Source organism: Zalophus californianus, chromosome 1 (assembly GCF_009762305.2).
Source record: "Zalophus californianus isolate mZalCal1 chromosome 1, mZalCal1.pri.v2, whole genome shotgun sequence".
In the NCBI taxonomy this organism is placed as follows: domain Eukaryota; kingdom Metazoa; phylum Chordata; class Mammalia; order Carnivora; family Otariidae; genus Zalophus; species Zalophus californianus.
In genome coordinates this window covers 129,273,837-129,296,525 of record NC_045595.1, presented here as the reverse complement: position 1 = coordinate 129,296,525, position 22,689 = coordinate 129,273,837, and the positions used below count along the sequence as shown (strand labels likewise).

Below are 22,689 nucleotides of genomic sequence, written 5' to 3'. Positions count from 1 at the left end.
CAATCGGGTTCCCTGATGCTCAGCGGGAAGCCTGCTTCTTCTCCCACTGCCATTTCCCCAGCTTGTGCTCTCCTCTCTCTCAAATAAATAAATAAATAAATCTTAAAAAAAAAAAAAAGAGTGATCATGGCATCCTCAAAATATATAATTGGACTAGAAATCTGGCAAAATGAGTCAGTTACTGATTCTGCAACTAGACAAGAGGTGGCTTCGCCTCTCTGGGCCGCAGGTTCTCGTCTTTAAAGTGAGGCCACTGGAGTACAATAACCTATAGGGAAACTTCCAGTTTGGACCTCTTCAAGGACTTGCTGTGATCTATGCCTATTCAAACCAAGAGTTCTGCTTTGTTTTTTTTCCCCCTTTCTTGATATGTTATTTCAAAATGAGTTTTGATATAACTAGTGTTGGGATTTTTCTTTTATATGGGGAGATCAAGAAAGTGGTGAAGGTAAAGAGAGCCTTGTTTTCAGAAGATGTTCAATACATGTTCGTGGAATGAATACATTACACTAATTAAGATGAAATATAATGCTGCCCTTAATATAAAACTTGGATCTGATCCCAAAGCATTGTTCCTCCTCACTCAGAGCTCTCCTGCCCATGACCCCCATTTCTGTGGAAACATCACACAGAGCACTGCCCCTTGCTACTGTCAAATGAAATTAAGTTGCAGGTGCTTAAAAAACTTCTGCTTCTGAACCATATTTATCTGTACTTCTTGAATCCTTTACTATTGTTATGATGCTCAAGAGGTTTGGGGAAAAAATCATCTCTCCCAAATAAATAACAAAACAATTGTAAGCCATCTGTTCCAAATAAATCCCAGAGGGGGGGAAACCTGAAACTTATGGGCTCTGCCTTAAATGCCTTGTGTGAAGCCCACCACAAACTGTAGCAACACCTCTCTTAGACCCAAACAAGCAGCAGCACAGAGAGAAATTCCCTCCCTGCCTCCGGTGCTTGGACATCGGGCATGGAAAACACCACTTTCTGGCCCTGTAAGGCATCTGTCAGGTGTATGTCAGGTCTATAGAACATGAAAATGTCCGGATTCATCAATGAATCAAAGCACTTTTGTGTCAGGTTGGGAATTTTTTACTCGGTGGAAAGGAACATCTAAAATTCATGCTTGCCCGTGTAAGAAGAATCCTTCTACTGTCAACTTTTTTTTTTTTTTTTTTTTTTTTAATTGGGAGAGATGTTCTCTCCACCTCACCCGGACCTGGACCATTTGTTGGTCAAGGTTGGAATTTAAATAGCTATAAAGAAAAAGCAGCATTGGCTGGAACGTCCTGCCCTCTGGCTGTAAGGTTCCTGCAGGCATGTGTTGTTGCTGGCAGTGGCCTTGCACTTGGCACCTTATAATTTTCCATTTTTGTGGATGTATTTTGAATTTCCTTAGGAGTCAGTTCTTCTATTGAGGGGATGCAGAAAATCCAGAAAGGAGCTTTTGCCAAACCGAAAACATTTTAAAAACCATAGTGTCTTACCATGGGATTTCAGACATGCCTGTTTGGCTTTCAAGCTGACACAAAAATATAACCATTGACTAGACTACATCTGATGAGCTGTCGGTTTTAAATAGATTCTCAGCTTCTTGAATATGTTCCAATCATGATTCTCTGCATTTAATTATTCATTTTCTTTCCTGCTGTCAGAAACTTAAGGAATTTTGTGGATGTGTACAATCTGAGTGAGTACGTAAAAACAACAAAGTTTGCCCCCAAACTCCTCTGCAATATGAAGATGTCATAAGTTTGTAAAAAGAAAGAACATTGCAAAAAAATTGGCTTTCTTTTATGTTTAGAAGTATTTGTTTCCAATAATATCTGAATTCTCTTAAAAAGCACTGAAAAATTTATTCTGAATTTGCTAGACCACATTAAAAAGAAAAAAAATTCATAATCCTATAAATTCAACTATATTACTTGTCAACCAAATTTCAATAGCTAGGCCACTTGCACTTTAAATTTTACTTAAAGCACTGTCACAGACAAGTATCCATCATATTGATACACAAGGGCTTTCAAGACCCTTCACAATCTACTAGACAATATTCATGGCCTTAGTTCCCACTACTCTCTAACCTACTGTCTTATTCCATGTGGTCTGAGTGGTGCACAGGGATTTCCACCTCTACACCTTTATCTACATCTGGAACTCCCTACCCTTTTCTCTTTCTATGTTAGCAAATATCTACTTTTTCAAAATGTAAGTACAAGTCTTATATTTCTTTACATCCTCAATAACTAAACTAGTCCAGGACCTAGAGGATATTCACCAAATGTACATGGCTGGCAATTAGAACTCTTTCTTTTTACCAGTGTGTGACTATGTGGCAGTCCATTCACATTTTTCTTTCTCTGTTTTTAAAGTTTGAATAGATTATCTCTAGTCTGCCATGCATACTATCCTGGAATAGGTACTAGCGTTTAAGATTGGGCTCTAAATGTCATGCTGAAAGACTTAGTGAACATTCCAAACTGTCTGATTTCTACCCAGAAGTGGTTAATGTACATAGGATCTGCAATATGATACTGAAGATTTTAAAAACTAAAATTTACAGCACTTTGAAATTCATTGTGCTCTTTCATTACATTCTATCAAAGTACATGAACGTGGGCAAGACACAGACAGAAGACCTGTATTCAATATTTCTGACACCAAATCCAGGAATTTCTTGACTACATCACAGGTGTTGAAGTCCCCATAATGAGATGGACAGACTCTGAATGGGACGAAGAAAAAACTCAAAAGGAATATCAGAAACACCACTCCCAAATAATGAAATTGAACCACTGAGCACCAAGTCACTCAACAATGAGAACTAAGAGAAAAGGAGATGATACATTTAATTTTGGAAAATCATTACACATACCTCAAGCCATCTAGGGCAATGCAACATATTAATATTTTCCATTTAAAAAAGGCAAAGTGAAAGGTTTTATATTCACACCTGGGATGGTATGAACATCCCTTTAATGGTTCACTCTATTGTAGCCATGCTGGGAAATACTTTCCTATAAAGCAATTACTGTCACTTCCCAAATGACACAGGCTTGTTCACCACCACCACTACAATCTCAACAAGAACAAAGGCAACTCTATTTTGAATATTTGTATTGATTTTTTACTATTAAGGGAGTTTAATATTTATCACTTCATTTAATCCTAAAGCACCTGTGAGGGAGAGAGAATTGAAGAAAAAAACTGAAGAGGCCCAAAGGACTGAGGTATCAAGTCCCAAATCATTGACAAGATTGTGTAAAGATAACGTATTTGCGAGAGTTTGATTCCCAAACATGGGCATTGCCCGTCAAGTTTCCTCCTCTAACACATTCTTATGGCTAGGGTTTCTATCTCCCTGATATTCTGAGACCTCCTGGAAAAGGAAATTAGAAAGCAATTTAAAATATTAGTCAATCACTCAATTAAAAGCAAAATAAAGGAAATTAAAAATAAAACATCTTGCCAAAAGCAGGAATTAACTGCCTTGGGCGGGGGGGAGCAAGGCAAGCAAAGAGCCCATGAGTTTTAATAATCCTTATCAATTTCCTCAAGAAAGTAATAAGGACAAAAATCTTATCAAATATTTGGAAGAAATTGGTTAGACATAGTTAAATATCTCTTTATTTCAAGACCTCAATATACCAATCAATAATGTGAATTTGCTAGAAAGAATATAATTTGCAAGAAAGAACATAATTTGCAATTTTCCTCAATTAAATTATTTGACTGTGGAACCCCTTCTCCCACTCTTTTTTTCCCTATGGAGCATCTTAAGAGATGGACACACCTTTTTTTTTTTTCCCCTGGACACAATTTTAAGGGAAAATGCTCTATCCATGCCTCTGCAATTTAGCAATCCACTATATAAAACCTGAGGAATACAATCAAGTGGCTGAATGTTTTCAACTCCATATGTTTGTAGCGTTAGAGAAGTCTAAATTTGTATTACTGCCTTTTCATGTATGTTAATTGCATAACAAATCATGGGAGTATATTTGTGGAAACATTAAGGGCAAGCACAATCCTTAAGCTTAGTGATTTGTAATCATTTCATGTTGTTTTGATTTCTGTTATTTAATTTAACCTGCGGAGTTTGAAGAAGAAAAAAGAATTTCTGTTTGGCCTTGACCATGTGAGAAGTTAAGTTTCTAAATATGATCAGCCCTGTGAACAAGGAAGTCAGAGAGTATTGTATATTGTAGGAAGTGATACCATTACAGGAAGTGATAAGAGCTTATGGAGCACCTGCGTGAAGAAGGTTATATTTTAAGACCCTTCTTAGGTATATGAGTGCATTTAATGCCAACAAAGACCCTAAAAAGTAGATACTATTATTTTCTCCTTTTCAAACAAAGAAATATGGAAAAGTTAAGTAATTTGTCCAAAGTCACCCAACTCATAGATTGGTGCAGCAGAACTTGAGCTTGTGCAGTCATTTCCCAAGTTTGTGCATCTAACCATCACATGTAACTACCTTGCAAGCATTAGCAATAGAAATGCAATCTTTTTGGAATTTCTATTCTTGCTACTTAAAAATAGACATAATAACTCAAGTATGTAAGCCTTTTCCATAACTACAGATTGAAAGAAATGCATTTGTTCTCACCTCGAAAGTAGAAAAATAGTCCAACACTAAAGTTTACATGACTTTTCTCCTTATATCTAAATCAACTTCTTTGACATCCAGCCCTTGTTCAACCAGTGACAAATCACAGAGGAGAAAAGCAGGAGGTACCAATTTGATTTTATAATAGATTTAATAGAAATGAAAACAGTTTAAGGAAAAGATATGTTGCTGGGATTTCTCCCTTTGTTCAGCACTACAGATCTATACTAAAGGAAAGTTTTCACTGAGCATATTAATATGTGGCTTAAAAATCACAGTTCTACAAACTAAAAAGGAAAACAAATCTTTGGGAAAAAAATGACAGTTAACCTGAAAATTACTGGCTTCTAAGATGTATCTTTTAATCATTTCTGAGAGGGTAATTTGAAATGAGGAACATTTATTAGTGAATTATATTTAGCTTTGAACTGATCCCTAATGGCTTTCAGAAAGTCCTGGTTTAACCTTGGGATATATTTCATTATTGTGTCTATGGACAGAGCTCTTTCACAGTGCAGTTTTAAAAAGAGATGTGCTCTATTTAATTAGACCAATCTCGCATATATTTTTAATTTCAAATTTTGGTGACTCTTTATGAAGTCTTAGCAATAAGAATAATACTAAGGGTACATAATCCAAGTTTAATAATACTCCAAACTTACAAGTTCTTTCCCAAATAGATGCAAAGACATTATCTAATATTCTTCTTCTTGACAATATCCTTGAAATCCAGGCAAGTGACAGGTCTTATTCTCCATATTTTATAGGGAAAAGATCTGAGTCAGAACAAAACGCAATGACTTATTTAAGGTCGGGCTGATGGTTTATGTTGATATCCTATATAGCAGGGTTTTTTTCTTTAAACTCTATTTCTTCAAGTGACAAATGAAGAGATAAATGTGAAAGTATTTTGTGTGGTTCTTTTCTTATAATTTAACAATGATTTATTTATGTGTCCACCTACTTGTTTGCTTACGCTCCTCTGCCTTCGATAAAGAAATTGAGGATGTTATTGCAACAATAATGCCTCTTCTGCAGTCACATAATGAGGTTATAAAAATACTAAGTGCTGTCATTTCTCTAAAGGAAATCATTTGCATTACGTTGTTTACTTCAACCATGATGACAAACCCTGATGCTTGTGTATTAGGTCTAAAAAAAATAGCTAGAATCGATCTAAGGAGAATTTCTTTGACATCTTTATTTGTTTTAGAGTGTCCTTAATAATCTGGTGGAACTGTCAGTCACCCCCGTAGTGGAAACCCAAACTATTCCTGGTGTTATAAGCAGGAAGTTATCCAATTCAGGGAGTTAGGTGTTTATAAAATTATTAGAGGGATAGAAGAATAAATTATAGGGTAAGCCTCCAGAACTTACCCCCAGAACAACACAAAACTTACCTACCAGGGGATCTCTGATCCCACCACTACAACTAGTGAGTCAGAGAGCACACTGCAGAATAGTAATTCAGAGACCAAGAAGCTGGAATCAGAAATCCACTGAAGCTTCTCCTGCTGCTTCATAGTTGCCTCTGGCAACCAGGAAGCTGGGAAAAGTCCACTGGAATGTTCTTGCAGAGGAACATGTTGTCCTCAAGACCCTGTTTGCCAGGAAGCACACAAGCAAAGGGAACAAGAAGACACCCTTTGTCTCATTTTTACCTTCCAAGTTTTGTGTGCCCATCTACTTAGCAATACCCAATTCTCAGCCCAAACTCTAGCATATTATATTGAAGCCTGGGCAATTTTTAAATATTTCAGCTTATGCAGTACCGAGAAGCACAGCAAAAGGAGGATGGGATGAGACTGAACCAGATCCTATGTCGTATCTTCCAAATGTGAATTAAAAGTTTTAGCTATGGTTCACTTTAAATTACGTTTCATCCATTCTAAGGCACCACCGGTTGCATGATATACCACTCTTTCAGATAGTTATAAAAAAGAAAAAATACTGTCCATTAGATCATGAAACAGCACTAAGATGCTTGTAATTGTAATATGCAGCCAAGTTCAGAGATATTATCAGGTAAAAGAGATAGGCATGTTAGAATCAATGAAATATGGTCTACACATCATGATAGATTGTAATGGTTAGACCTTGTTATGGTGGTATGCGTGGATATACAGAGTGGATTATTGTGTTTGGAGAAATGTTCAAAGGTTCAAATAAATTAACGTTTCCATTTTAAGTGACATGCTAATGTGTAGAGAGAAAAGAACCAAAGGATAATAGGATGGTAAAAGACTGGAAGAGATCATTTATAACTCACCAATACAGGGACAATTTACCAAATTAAAAGAATGAAAGCTATTTATACCACTTTAGGTCAAAAATGGATTAAATTATAAATTTCTCTATTAAGAAGTTCTGACCTTGTTGAAAAATGGAAAAAGGTACTTTGTGAGTGATGTTAAAATACATTAAATCAAGCCACCCAGAATGACTATATTCTGTCAATCTCAACCAAACACAATTGTTATAGAAAGGGTCATCTTCTTCCTGGGTAGAGCTCCCAGGTGAGGGTAGAGAGCAGTGGAGAGATAGGAATCTGTACAGAACTGTAACTTCTCAGTATGTGAGCCTACTGGAAGCCCTATGAGACAACCAAGATCCTGGGCTAAGTCTCCATCCAGATGGATACAGAAGGGCCTGTACATGGTGTAAGACCCTGAAGGTCAAGGGCAGTTGCAAGGGGAGAGGCAATCAGTCATTAATGCTGAGGAAACAGAAGGTAAATGGTATAAGATTGGAGCTTGAGCGAGATGTTTGTTGAGTACTTACTATGTGTCAGGCACTGTTCCAGGTGCTGTTAGCAGAAGGAGGGCGGGGATCAGAAGGTATCAACTTGTAAGTAAGTCCTGGGGATGTAATGTACAGCATGGTGATTATAATTAATTATACTGTGTTGCATATTTGCAAGCTGCTGAAAGAGTAGACCGTAAAAGTTCTCATAAGAAAAAAAAATTGTAGGGGCACCTGGGTGGCTCAGTCGTTAAGCATCTGCTTTCGGCTCAGGTCATGATCCCAGGCTCCTGGGATCGAGCCCTGCATTGGGCTTCCTGCTCAGCGGGAAGCCTGCTTCTCCCTCTCCCACTCCTCCTGTTTGTGTTCCCTCTCTCACTGTGTCTCTCTCTGTCAAATAAATAAATAAATAATCTTTGAAAAAAAAAAAAAGAAAAGAAAAAAAATTGTAACATTTGTAACTGTGTGGTAATGGATGGCAACTTGACTTATTGTGGTGATCATTTTGCAATATATACAAATATCAAATCATTGTGTTGCAATCTGAAACTAATATTATATATCAACTATATCTCAATAAAAATGTTTTTAAAAATTTAAAAAGAAAAGAAAAAAGGAATCAAGGTCACATAAGATAAGTAGTATTCAGGGACTAGAGTTCTCAGCACAAGGTATTTTAGCTGGTCCTGACAAAATTATTTCAGTGAAGTCTCCATTATCCCACTTTTGTCTTAAATTGTCAAATGAACGTGCTAACCTGAAGTCAGAACTTAAAGAGCTGTCCCCTGAGCTGCTGAGAGGTCTGGGCATGTTCAGCCATCACCAGCAGCAACCATAGTAACAACCTGTTCCTGGGTACCAGCACCAAAATGTCTAGAAAATAGAAGTTGGCCTGTTATATTTATGGTGCATAATATATTTTGCTGTCAGCTCAAAGACTGCAGATGTCATTTGCCAACAACTTGCTTATTTGATTTATGGAATAATTAATTGTATGTAAGATAAGCCGAGCACTAAAAACTGGCAGCTATAATTAATCGACCCTCGTAGCAAAGAGATCTTTATGCAATTGTGAATTGCAAGTTCAGAGACTACAAAATGAGTGTCTCTCAAATTGCTTTACTCTTTCTCAATATCTCATTCTCTAGGTGTGGGCCAAGGGCTGTAACCCTTTAGATTCATTTGGTGCTTTGTAATTTACAAAGTGATTTCCGACGGGTGCTGTTTAGGTGGGTCATCACAACACCCTACAACGATCATGGAAAAGGCATTGTTACTTATGCTGAGGGCAGAGAAAACAAACTCCCAAGAGGTGAAGTGACTTGCCCAGTGCCACACAGTACCTGAGGGAAACCCAAGCACGGTGACTCCCAAGTCACTGTGGGTAACACCACCTGGTGTGGGATGTCAAGAAAAGCCCTGGCTTCAAAGTGCATGTATTTGAATCCTGCTTCTGTCATGCATGGCTTGTACAAACCAATCAATCTCCCAGGGACAGTTCCCTCACATATAAAAGGGACGGGACAATTTCCATCGCAAGCTTCTGGTGGAGGATTAAATGAAATGAAATAAAGCACAGGATAGTGCTTCTCTCTTGGTGCCCAGCACGTAGGAGGCACCTACAACTTTAGCTTCTGGCTGCTTCACATACTCCAGTCTCCGTGCCCCGCCCGACCCTCCATTCTTTTCTATTCCCTCAGCTGCCTGACTTAGCCAGGTGTTCAGTTCATCAAAGGCTCCCCATAATTCTGAATGTCAAGGGAAGATCAGACAGCCTTAAAGGATCCTTTTCAATACCTCAGTAAAACCTTTGTGAAATAGATCCACTCCAAAAGAGATTGTGCTTCAAATAAAACAATATTGGAGCCAGGTTCATATTTTTTAAGATAACAAATGTACCAGTCTAGACAAAGCCACTTGCATGGGGCACAGAATTTTGACCAGTGTCAGTGCAGCAGCTATAGATACTTTCATGTTTGCCTTCAAGGAACCTAGAGCCAAAAGGGAAGGGCTTACCAAGAGAGAGGGCACATAGCATAAGAAACGTGAATCCTTAGTTATCTTTTTCGTTAACTAAATATGAGAGCGTATCTTCTTCACCCATCAGCCATAACTCACTGCTAAGAATTACAGTTTTATTTCCTTACAAATGAGGCAACTGTTCTAATTATAATGATACCTTGTGTTCAAAATAGCAACAGTGCTTTTCTTATTAATTAGTGGTAGACTCACCCAATCAAACAGCAACAGTTCTTTCCCTGGCATCATTTCTGACTGCAAGTTGCAGAATTTTTGTTAAAATAAAATTTCCATGGGGCACCTGAGTGGCTCAGTCGGTTGAGCGTCTGCCTTCGGCTCAGGTCATGATCCCAGGGTCCTGGAATCAAGTCCCTCATTGGGCTCCCTGCTCCGCGGGGAGCCTGCTTCTCCCTCTGTCTCTTCCCCCTCCCCCTACTCATGCTGTCTCCCTTTCAAATAAAATCTTTAGGAAAAATAAAATAATAAAGTAAAATAAAATCTGTGTTCTGACTGTACGCATCTCTCCTGGCTGGATTATTTCCTACCCAAATCTTGCTGAAGTGTGTGTGCGTGTGTGTGTGTGTGTGTGTGTGTGTGTGTGTGTGTGTGTGTACCCATACATGTGCATATGTGTATCATGGAGAATGAGAAAGATGGTGAACGCATTGAAGAATTTACTGTAGAAACCTAACATGGAGTACAGTTCATGAAATGGGTCAAATAGCCCCTGATTTATTGCTCTCTCTTAGTACATTTTCATCACCATCAATAATACTTCTTGGAGCACCGTCTCCCAAGTATGTGATTTCCTCTCCAGTCTGTGGACTGTGACTGCAGACTCAGCTACAGAACAATTTTCCAAAACATTTTTAAGGTACCTCCAGATCATATACTGAAGAGGTTAGTCTATATTTTGTCAGAGACCCACAAGCACCAATTTTTCTGATCATGCCTCGATGGAGCATGGTCTATGCTGATCGATTTAATCGAAAGTAACACCTAAAATGAATAGATCAGAATGGTTCTGCTACTGAGCTTAGTAATATCCGCCATATAAGAGAAAATGAGAAAAATCACCTAAACAGTGAGTTGTTTGTGGTCTTGTGCCCTGTGTAAACATGCTGAATCTATTCTCCTTGGATGGTATTGTTTACACACACACACACACACTGATTTCTTTTGATTTGGCAGAAAAGGGGTAGTTCAAAAGAGAAATGATACGGGGGGGGGGTGTTGTATAAAATATGCAAATATGCGAGTTATTTTTAGGCAATTAGAATGGATCTTATTTTAACAAACACATAATCAGCACCACCCCAGTTAATGGTCTTGCATGAGGGAATGTTGATAGAAAGATTAAAAAGGCATAGCAAATAGCCCTCGGAGAGCTCACTGTCTAGCCAGGGAGGCAGGTACTGTGCTAGACAGTGTGGGGGGGTGAGAGCTGAGGGAGGAACCACAGGAGGCTGTGGACACATGTTGGAGGGCAACGGGGTATCTCTGAAGAGGTGATGGATAGACTGAGACTGAGTAGTTGACTGGGAACAGCGTGGGAGCAAGGGGAGAGGGAAAGAACATTTGGGAGAGGACATAAAAGCCAAAGAGAGCACCACAGGCGAAGGGCACAGCACTCAGTCCTGCAGGACCATGCGCTGATGGTAGGGCAGCAAGAGGGGAAATGGTGAGCACCAAGGCAGTCAGACCCTCACAGGCTTTGTATGGCCTGCTAAGGAGAAAGCTCAGAAGGATTCCAACAGATGACATGATTCAATTTACTTTTGGAGGCATCTGTGGCAGCAGTGTGGAGGGCGAACTAAGGAGGGAGAGCGGGTAGGCGGGGTTGCATCCAGAGGCCTTGGTAGTCATTGTCACCATTCAAGGGCTTGAATCAAGCAATCAGAGGAGTGCTGGTGAGCAGGAGGGAATAGAGTATAAAAGCATATGTAGGCTACTCCACTGGTATTTAAAAAGTGAAATCACCTTATAAATTCAATCATGGTATAGGGAGAATGCTTCATTCTCTCCTGGTCTCATTTGGCAGCTTAAAATGTGGTGTATGCATGAGGAACTTTTAGTTTTTATGGTGACTCAGTACGCCATTTGTTTTGGTTTTTGTCACAAGGAAATCAATAACAAAAAGCTGGAAAGGAGAATCTTTGACTTACTTGGGATAATTTAAAGGAATCCCTCGAGGTCTTTCATTATTTTCTACAGAAGATAGTAGAAATGGCATTTTCAGGTGTTAATATCACACATCAAAACAACCTAATGTTTATGAGGATGATCATTATAAGTAGCAAAACCAGTAGTGATGATGCTGGCTATCAAGGGGAAGCTTACAGATGAGCCATGCCACCCAACCAGTGGAGTGTTTCTGAATTAAGCACAGGCAGTTACAGCAAGTGTCATTACAGACTAGCGGCCTGCAAAGGAAGAACAAAATACTCTGTCCAACATAAAACACTTATTTGTTATTTTGTGACTAAAAGTTGCTCCTTGGATCCAACTCAAAAATGTGTCACAAAAGACAGATTGTTTTTCCGGCTTACTCTTTTAGTCCAGATGTCACTAAATGTTCAAATGTTCATAGTTTTACTGTGTACAGAACAGAAGCTGTTCAGGCTTTCTCTCTCTCTCTCTCTCTCTCTCTCTCTCTCAGTATTCCCAGATTACTTTTTATTCCATATTATTTTCTTTAAAGATTTTACTTATTTATTTGAGAGAGATTGAGAGAGAGCATGAACGGGGGAGAGGGAAAGCAGACTCTCCTGCTGAGCAAGGAGCCCAAAGCAGGGCTTGATCCCAGAACCCTGGGATCATGACCTGAGCCAAAGGCAGACGCTTAACCGACTGATCCACCAGGCGCCCTTACTTTATATACTACCAGGTATAGCTGGAATGCATTTTTTTCCTTCTTAAATATATAATCACGTATTTTTAAATTTTCTCTGCACGAAGTTTTGTACCATAGTAAGTGGATTATAACTGTTTCCTAGGCAGAAATGTTAATGATTATTTTCTTCCTTACAAAAGACTACTTGCATCTAAATGACGTTAGTTTTTTCGCCCACCTTAGAATAATCATAGTGAATTTAATCCTCCTTATCTTTCATGTAGAGCAAAAGTCCTACCTATACCCATGTGTATATGTGAGTATGTATACGGGTGTGGGAAGGTGATGGCTGGTGCAAGGGAAAAATAAAGAGTTTAGAGGTCAAAATTATAAGGATAAAAGCCCTCTACATGGGTAGGTAATTCCTGTCCTCCCCCATCAGGCCTCTTTTTTGATACTGCAGATACAAGAGAAAGCATGTCATTCCTCTCATCCCTAAATCTTCACTGCACTTTCATGAAACGTGTCCCAAATACGTGTGATACACCTACAGTGTTCAGTTTACGGTGCTAGAGGAATCAGTCAGGAGACAGTGTAGGATGGCTATAGATACTTAGTTGTTTTTTTTTTTTAAGATTTTATTTCTTTATTTGACACAGAGAGAGCGCGCGCGCATGTGCACGCGTGTGCGCGCGCGCACACACACACACGCACGCACAAGCAGGGGGAGCAGCAAGCAGAAGGAGAGGGGGAAGTAGCCGAGAGCCCAATGAAGAACTCGATCCCAGGACCGTGGGATCATGACCTGAGCCGAAGGCGGATGCTTAACTGACTGAGCCACCCAGGCGCCCCTGGTTATAGATATTTATAAAGCAAACTAGATTGAGAGAAGTAGAAGAAATACAAAGACAGATCAATGAAGCAATTGGAGAAAGAGAGGGATTGTGTTCACTTGCAGGAATTGAGGAATGTTTCTTGAAAGAGCTTTTGAACCCCTGAGGATGGGTAAGTGTTCTTGGTGGGAATACAGATGGTTCATAAGAAAGAAGTAGCGAGGACAAAGCCAAGAGGACAGGAAAGTGGGCTATAGGGAAAGTGCACAGAGTAGACCCATTTGGCTGAACATCCTGTATTAGAAGGGAGTGGCATAAGAGTCAGGAAGGAAAAATTGGGTGAGGGCATGAGGCTCCCACAAACACCCAAGTCAGAAGGCCATATCTGAGTCAGAAGTAGAAAGTCACAGAGAAGCTTTGAGTAGGAAAATGACTATCACAATCTTATTTAAGAAAAATTTGTCTGGCACTTATATTTTTTAAAGAGATGGAGAGGGAAGACATGATAAATTAGGAAACAGGGAAATTAGAAAGCTATCTCTTTAACAAAGGAGGTATTGAGTAGAGCCTGAAAAGAAATAATGAGAATAGAAAAAAGAAGCTAGATGCACATTCATTCCTTGTCATGGTTAGTACATCATTTTCTTGTGGTTGGAAAAGCACTTCTCTATGTGTAGAAATAAGATGGTGTCCATGAGTGAGGGTCCATCATGGAATGTTGCAGAGGTAGATCAATTAGTTGATATTGATGTATTTCCTGCCAAGTCCAGCTTACTCATTAGCGTTCGTGTATTTATTGCAAAAAAAAAAAAAAAAAAAACATGGATGTAACTACGTCTGTCTCTCTCTCTCTCTCTCTTTTTTTTTAGGAACCAGAATGAAGTGGGAGGATATTATGGAATGTGGAAAGACAGAGCATTAATGAAAATTAAACATTCAAAATGTTTGACCTTTAATGAGTTGCTACAGATCTAAGGAAACAAGATCCCAGGGCCTCGACGTCAATGTGTTATTCAGAGGTCACATATTGGAAAGACATGCAGAAAGGGAAAAAAATAGGAACTACGGCCTAGAAAACATGTAGGATAATTTATTCAATGAACATTTAATAAATCTATATCCAGTGCTGTGCTTGGTACCGAGAATAAAACAAGGATGGCCATCTAGACCCTTACAGAGTTCATAGTTGAGAGTGATGAATAGTAACCATGGTGGAAAATAGGGAGAACAGGGCATGAGTGAATGGATTTGAAGCATGTTGTACTAGAATAGCCAAAAAGGTAAGAAATACTGGCTCAGAAGTATTTATCTTTCAAGAGAAGAAGATTCTCTTGGAGGCACTTTTATTCATCCAACTTTTGCATGGGGAGGTTTCATTTTGTTTCCTGAAGAAGACCATCATCTGACAGAATGTGGGAGCTATTGTCAGGCAGACTTGAAAGGACGTGCCCGGCGAGGAGGCAGGAATCATTCGTGATGCCAGGAAGCCTGGAGCTTAGGAGAGTGAAGGGGTGAGGGAGGAAAGCAACGCCTGTCCTTCCCCTCCACCTACACGGAAAGAAGCCTGCCCCCTCAATGGACTCACTTCCCCTTTGTGTGTACCCTATCCCACACACACATTTGGTAGTTGGTGGAAAGAAAGGGGGAAAAGAAGTAGTTTTAGGTCAAGTTTCTATACTTTCAGAATCCAGACTGAATACAGCCATTAGAATAACACAAAGTACTGACTCCTCTTTTCTTTTTCTTTTTCCTTTTTTGCATTTTTTAAAATTTATGTTATGTTAATCAACATACATTTCATCATTAAGTTTTGGATGTAGTGTTCCATGATTCATTGTTTGCGTATAACACCCAGTGCTCCATGCAGAACGTGCCCTCCTTAATACCCATCACCAGGCTAACCCATCCCCCCACCCCCTCCCCTCTAGAACCCTCAGTTTGTTTCTCAGAGTCCATCGTCTCTCATGGTTCGTCTCCCCCTCCGATTTCCCCCCCCCCTTCATTTTTCCCTTCCTACTGTCTTCTACTTCTTCTTCTTCTTTTTTTTTTAACATATAATGTATTATTTGTTTCAGAGGTACAGGTCTGTGATTCATCAGTCTTACACAATTCACAGCACTCACTATAGCACATACCCTCCCCAGTGTCTATCACCAGCCACCCCATCCCTCCCACCCCCCACCGCTCCAGCAACCCTCCGTTTCTTGAGATTAAGAACTCCTCTTAATATCCCTTTGCTTCTTGAATCCAACTCCCCTCTCTTTTACCTCAAACCCTGTCCTTTCTCACAGTGAGTTCTGGAGACTGGTCATGTTTCTATCGTCCTGAGTCTCCTATGACTATCTCATTTTTTTCATTTGTCAACGTAAATTAGAATTCCTCACCCTTAACTTTTTTTCACAGACTTAATAGGTATATTCCTTTAAATGTTCTGTGCTCCTTTGTAAGAATTGCAGCACGAAGATAATGCTGCCCAAGAAAAATATGTTTTCTTTTCTTTTTTTTTTTTTTTTCCTCTGCTTCACGGTACCACGCTAAATATATTACTCCACAGCAGAGTTCTCAACCTTGGCTGCACATTAGAATAATTGGGGACCTTTTAAAAATCCCAATGTATAAGCTATACCAAAGGATCTGTGGGGTGAAACTCAGGCACCAGTATTTCTAAAGCTCCCCAGGTCATTCCAATGTGCAGCCAGGATTAAGAAGCACTGATCAACAGCAACACCTAATTACCTTCCAGTTTCTGCGATTCTTGTATCCACACTATTTTCTTGGTATCAAATGCCTTTCCTTATTTACCTCCTAAAACAAAACCAAACCAAACCTGCACAGCCATCAAAACCCAGGTCAAATGCCCCCTCCCCTACAAAGTCCTCTCTTCTTCCCCATCACCAGTCTGACCTTAATTGTTCTTTCCCTTCACTGCCTCTAAGCAACTTGTATCCGTTCTAACACACTGGCCAGGGGGCTTTGGACTCTAGATACTTGTGGACATGGCTTTTTCCCAAATAAATTTCCAGCCACTTAAGATTAAGGATTTGGGCCTATTCACTTGCACATAGTAAATATTCAGTAAGTATTTTGAAATCAAATTAAAATCACCAAAAATAAATAATATAAATAAATCTATACTTTTCTCGTATATCGTGTGGGTGATGACTTGTGTCTTCTATTAAAAATGAGTTCTTTGGAAAAGCCACAATATCATTCCTTCTAAAACGTGAGATCTGATTTACTATTCCTGGCAACAGCTGCTGCTTCTCAATGATAACTTCGAAGTCAGTGATAACATAGGTCAGCAGACATGGTGATTCTCAATCTACACGTGACACCGTATGTATGGGCTTCAATATAGAATTACTTCCTGCTCCTATAAATAACACGCCAGGTTTTGTTTTGTAAATCTTGACTTGGATTAAATGAGCATGGGCCAAAGCATCTAAATCCTCCGAGGGTAATGGCTACAGACTGAGGAAGAGGCAAGGGGTGGGGAGGTGGGGTGGGAGTGGGAGGAGGGGTAAGGAGGGGGAGAGGGAGGGTGTTGTGAGTGTAACAGATGCACAAAACCCATTCCTGGAAGAGACAATTTAGGCATGACCAAGACATCTTCCCTGTGTTCCAAACATCCCTGTCTTTCCTCTCTGCTCCCATTTAAAACCTGGATTTAGTTCTACCTTAGTGTTCTGACTGCCTCCATGATCAAATGGGGACCGACTTGAAAGCAAAGACCATGTTTTACTCATTTTTTCCTACATAGCACTTGGCTATCACAGTTCCTATCACACAACGGGAGTCAAAAAATATTTCTTGAGTCGGCAATCAAACCAAAGGTAGAGCTTTGAGTTGATAAAAGTAGGTATTTGTATGAGAAGTTCTGTCTCAAAAATGTTCCTGTCTGTTGCCTGCAGAAAGCCAGCACCAATTCCTGCCACACCCACAGGTACAGCAACTTAAACAAGTACTTGATTAGATAGGAACACCTAAGGGAAAAATAATTAAATACATAAGTGATAGATCGAGCAAATATTATTTGATTAAGTGATATGAGTTAAAAATTTCACTTGCCCGCTCAAAAATCTTAAGAATTTACAGTTAACTTAAGGGTCCAGAACAATAATGAGGCAAGTGAGGAACCTACTTTGGATGGGGAAATTTAAGGGAATGCAAAAACCTTGATAATCGAGATAGATAATACTTAATACAATATTTTCAAAAATCAAAAACAATGAAAAAATCCATTGTGAACAATTATAAGGACACAATCCATACAGGGTAGATGGGTAACATATTATATTGGCATTACTACATCATTAACAATATCATATCAAAATAGTATATGAGCATTATTACATAATGCTATTAATAAAACCCCTGGCATGACAATAACAGAGCACAGGTTTTGGCGCACATAGCTTTGAAACTGTAACCAGCTCTACATGGGCATGGCGTGCTTTATAAAAGGAAATAGTTTAACACCAAAGCTTGTGGTGTGTGAGTTTCCATAAGAAGCAGCAAATAATTTTTCATGTTTGGGTTTAAATTAGTGGGCAAAGTGTGTAACGTGTTAGATAAGAAATTGATACTGCCCTTACCGTAAAGCTCTAACAAGTATTTATATATTGAAAGACTTGGGCTTTCACTTCACCATTCACTCTAGCATTTCTTGAGTGTCTAGCTCTGTGCTCAGCACTGAGGCTAAGGCACAGGCCAGCCAGGGGCAGACATCCTTGTCAGCAAACACCAGTAATAGAATACTGAGAATGATTCAAGAGAAAGCAGTGAGGTTACCATGGAGACAGGAACAACTTCTCCCTAGGGAAAGGATACAGGGACAAACTGAAGAAAAAAATTCAGGTCAGGGTGGTACATCTAATTAGTTAACACTACTTTTCTGAACTGCAATTTCTTCCATCAGGTAGTTGGTGATATGTATTAAACGCCTTAAAATTTGGAGTAGTTTTGATGATTTCCATTTCAAGGAAATTATTTCAAAGAAATCCTAATGAACGTGTGTTAAGATTTCTCTCCATGGAAGTTCATCATAATACCTTCTATAATATAATAAAAATAAATGAATAAACCTAACTGCCACTGATATGGCATTATTGAGTTACATACATTGTCTACAGAATACTCGCAGTGCTTAAAAATACATTGGTAAGAAATCAGTAATGACACAGAATGGTACACACACCCACTACTTTTCAAAGTGTGATCCGTAGACTAGCAGCATTCTCCAGGAGCTTGTGAGACATACGGATTCTCAGGTCCCAGCCCAGACCTACTGAACCAAAATCTTCATTTTAACAAGACCTCAATTGATTCCTATGTGCATTCAAGCTTGAGAAGCACTGGTATGTGCCATATTTTTTAAGCAAAAGAAAAATATATACATTATGATTCCACTTTTGATTCCCCAAAGTTGGACTTGATGAATAGAAAAAAGAGTGAATAGATATACATCAAATGTACACAGTGATCATCTCTGGGGAATGGGCTTTTTCTCTCTTTTTTTACCTTTTCTAAATATTCAACTACAAATATGTATCACATTTGTTATAAGAAAAAAAGTAATGTTTATAAATGTTTTCTCTCTGTTGCTTTTAAGGTGATTGTTCATGGTGAGTGATTTTTTTCCTATAAGATAAAAATGCAGGCCAGTTACACATTGAGGTCTGTCAAATTGAAAGTATAATTTCACATCAATAAGTTCTGGGACCATACATCTAGTATTGTGATTTTAACCATTTCTTTGCATTGTTTCCATAAGAATATTTGTCTCTTTATATTCATGTTTCTTGCTTTCCTGCCTGTTAAAGTTATGACTACATTTGTAAATCATCGCATCTATCACCAGTTTATGTAATCCCTCAGACAGTACTTGAACCTCTCCCCTGATGTCATCCTAAAACTACTAGGATATGAAAAGTTTCTACTTTTCCCTTTCTTTTTATTCTAGGACTTGAAAAGCCTCCTTTCAAAAGACAAGTGTAATTAGCATACCCAGCTGTTACTAGTATGAAAACCCTCTTTGGGCTATTTTTAATCCCATCCTCTTCTTAGAGGATTCTGAGGTTAGAGGACACAGGAGGTATCATATTTGAAGCCAAGGCATGAAGGAGGAAAGGTCTGCACCTGGAGAGCTGCTCAGGTGGGTCCGGTAGGCATAGAGAGGACTGAAGACAAAGAGATCAGAGCTATCAGAAGAAAATTAAAAGGGCCTACTTCCAAAGCTTGCCTTTAACAGTCCCCGCTCATTTCAAGACATTTCGGAAATACAAGCAAAATCCCATTTCAGTGCAGACCTTTGCAATGTAACATTTTGTTAACGAATCAGCGCACATGTCCTCTGAGAAGGGACATAGTAATTGTGCTTTGCTCATCTCATTCCACGGTTCTTATAGAACAAGCAACAAGGCCCATCAATGTAGTAGCCTGATTAGTATAAGCCTTGCCCTACTGGGCATCTGTGCTCTTTTCTGTAGCAGGAAATTTAAGCAATAGCAATGGGAAGATAAATGAGACCAACAGGATGCCCTTCAGAGAAGTCGCAGGTGGAGGAGATGAGAAAGATTATTGAAAAAAATGTTAGAAGAAATGGAGAGCAAGTAACATTTATGGAAGATCGAAAGGGCAGACTTTTGCATATATCATCTCACTTAATCTTCATAACAGATTGTACTGTACATAAGCTGGTTCAGATTCAGCAGGTTCATAGCTGTCTCCTAGACCCATCTAATGAATGGTGGAATAAGAAATCAATTTAGCCTTAGCTAATTCCAAAGCCCATGTTCTTTCCACAATGACACACAGCCTCAAGAAGCAATTCTTCTGATTATGAGTCATTTACTGTATCCCAAAAAGCTTCAAACTTCAAAAAATTTCCCAAAGCAAGGTTTCTCCCATCCGTGATTCGCAGACTATCTTCCATCAGAATACCCCATCATGTTAAAATGCAGATTCCTGATTCCATTCTCTTAGAGTCAGTAGGTCTAAGTGGGGCATAAGAATCTGTATTTTAAATGTGTCCCAGCCGGTTCTATGCACAGACCACACACAGTCATGCCTAGGAAGGACATAATCTACATATCATTGAAAGGAGACCCTTTGTCACGGCTGGAGCAAAGCCCGTCTTTGCCCATCGACATTAACATGTCTGCTAACTCTGCTCCCTCCTCTTGGTCTGCATTCTGTATTTCACTGCCTGCTTCAAGGCTCTCTGAGATAGAGGATGAGGATCTGAAGTGAGAAGAATAGAGGCTGAGTCTTAAATCTCGCCATTAACAAGTGCCGCTAGGTAAAAAGTAATAACTTCTCTGAACCTTAGCTTACTTTTCTTTAAAATGGAGAAAATATTTCCTGCCTCAGCCTCCTCACATGAGGAGCATGAGGAACTAGGAAGAGGACTTACCTAAAATGGACTCATAGACTATTACTAATTTTCCATACAGATGTTAGGAATTGGGTGAACAGTAGGGGCTGTGGAAAATAAAAAGAGCCCTGGACTTGAAGTCAGACATGAGTCAGAACTCTGGCTCTTCCTCTCAGGAGCTCTCACTTTGAACATGTAACCTCCTGGAGCCTCTTTCCTTTTGTGTAAAAAGAGAATAACAAACATGTATGCCCAGCAGCAGGGATGGAGGTAACCTAAACATCCATCAACAGGAGACTAGCTAAATTAAGGATGCTTTGTCCATGCTGTCAGAGAGGAGCACCTTCTCCCCATTTCTGGTTTCTGTGGAGAGGGATTTTGTAAGCATCCCCATGGCCTCCCTCTGACTTTTGAGTCACTCTCCCCAGGCATAATTTATCTGCATGGCAGATCTTGGCGTGGCTTTATCCTTTGCATTTTGGGAATGGAGCTAAGCTACATAGATTGGCTCTGCCTACCTAGGCTCAGTATTAATAAGCCTGCTTGACCAGTCACATAACCCCAGCCTCTATCTGCAATAAAATTACATCTGTGGCCTCCATTTGTTTCCTTCTCTAATTGTTCAGAACCCCAGGGACAGAGCAAGAGGGATGCTACTTATTGGATCCTCTAAAAACTCCAACACATATATTGAAAGCTATGTTGTATTAAAAAAAAAAAAAAAAAGAGGTAAAGCCCTATGTACCTACTGTCATGGAAATTATCTTGGGATATTTTAAGTGAAAACTTTCAGGTCCAGAATAGGTTATTTAGTGTGCTCCCATTTGTATAAAAATATAGGATGCATTCACAGAGAAGTGTAAACATGTTTAATTAGAAAATTAATAGAAAAAATATAGAAGAAACTATTTACTCTGGTTTCTCTTGGGGATGGAAACTGAGAATGTGAGGTGAGATATATATGCTCTAACAGGACTTTAACTTTTAGTTACACTTACATTATTTTTAAATTGAAACATATGTAAAAAATTCACATCCATCACACTCTTGTGGGGAAGAATAAACAATATTGCATAGGTAAATAAAACCTGCATCAAGAGTCCATAAGTTCAGCTTCTTTATTTTTCTACCAGGAAGTCAGTCCCCCCTCACCGCCCCCCCCCCCCCCCGGGCCCTTGCAAACATTATCCCTCTGGAGTTGTTGTAGGTCACTTTCTTAGAGCACCGCACTCTGAGTTCTCAACCTTAGCTGTGCCCCTGGTCATCTGAGGGTCTCCCCTACCAGAAAGTAAGCTACAGGACAGCAAGAGGCTGAGAACCATAGCTCTTCTAGCACCCAGCCCAGCCTCTGACCAGAGAGGAGAGCCAACACGTGTTTGTAACACTGAATAGCACGCAAGACTCTTAGTGCCTAAGCCAACCATCTACTCTAATTGTCATGGAGCTGGAGTTGGGATAAAGAAAGCCTCCTCATGCCTCCACTGGGCAGGAAGCACTGCTTCAAAGAGCAGCCAAAGCTCCCCCCAGAACACGAACTCAGCATGTGACATTAGGCGCAAAATCACCACATGTACGCTGCTCTGAACCGCTGTCATCTCCTCACGTGGAAATTTTAAATGGAAACACATGGTTAGCACAAAATGAATCTTTTTTTCCCTCTGCGTGTTTGTTGATTATTTATCAGAATTTGAGAAAGTGTAAAATAAAAATTACCAAAGGAATGGAAAATAAGCAGCAAGCTCATTTGGAGGTTTGTTTGTTTGTTTGTTTGTTTACCTTGGATGTGGTTTATGAAGTTACACATCGGTGCTGAGAAGCTTGGCTAAAGTCCATCTTCGGTAACTGTGGATTCTGGTTGAAGGATCATAGGCGAGGAAGTCATACAGAATGGGTCCAAGTCGTGATTCCGATCCCCCCAGGGTCTGTGGCACATGCTCTCCAAGCCTTCATTTTCACTGCTCTGAAATGAGAGTAATACTTGCCTTGAGGATATAGTACCTGTAAAGTATCAGAGAGATGCCTTATATATGGTAATAATTATTAACACAGAAATTAACTGCTACAAAATAATAGAATTGACTATGATTAATCATCCATTCAGTTATTCATCTTGCTTCCCTCCCCTGCCCCACTGCTCTGTGATCTCTTAGAGGGTGGAAATTTCTTTTGCTCATTTTTATGACCCTAGCACTGAACACACTGTCTTATTTATAGCTCACTTCCCAAAAAAGGAGAGATAGAATTGGAAATCACTTCAAACCATGCTAACCAA

At 39.4% G+C, this 22,689-nt stretch overlaps 1 long non-coding RNA gene across 1 annotated transcript in view; it reads right to left on the bottom strand.

Moving 5' to 3' along the window:
- LOC113916159 overlaps positions 1–22,459 on the bottom strand; it is a 66,615-nt gene extending 44,156 nt beyond the window's left edge. The window contains exon 1 of the long non-coding RNA XR_003517854.1: positions 22,194–22,459. This is a non-coding gene — a long non-coding RNA (uncharacterized LOC113916159). The remainder of the gene's footprint in view (positions 1–22,193) is intronic.
- Positions 22,460–22,689: the final 230 nt, after the last annotated feature.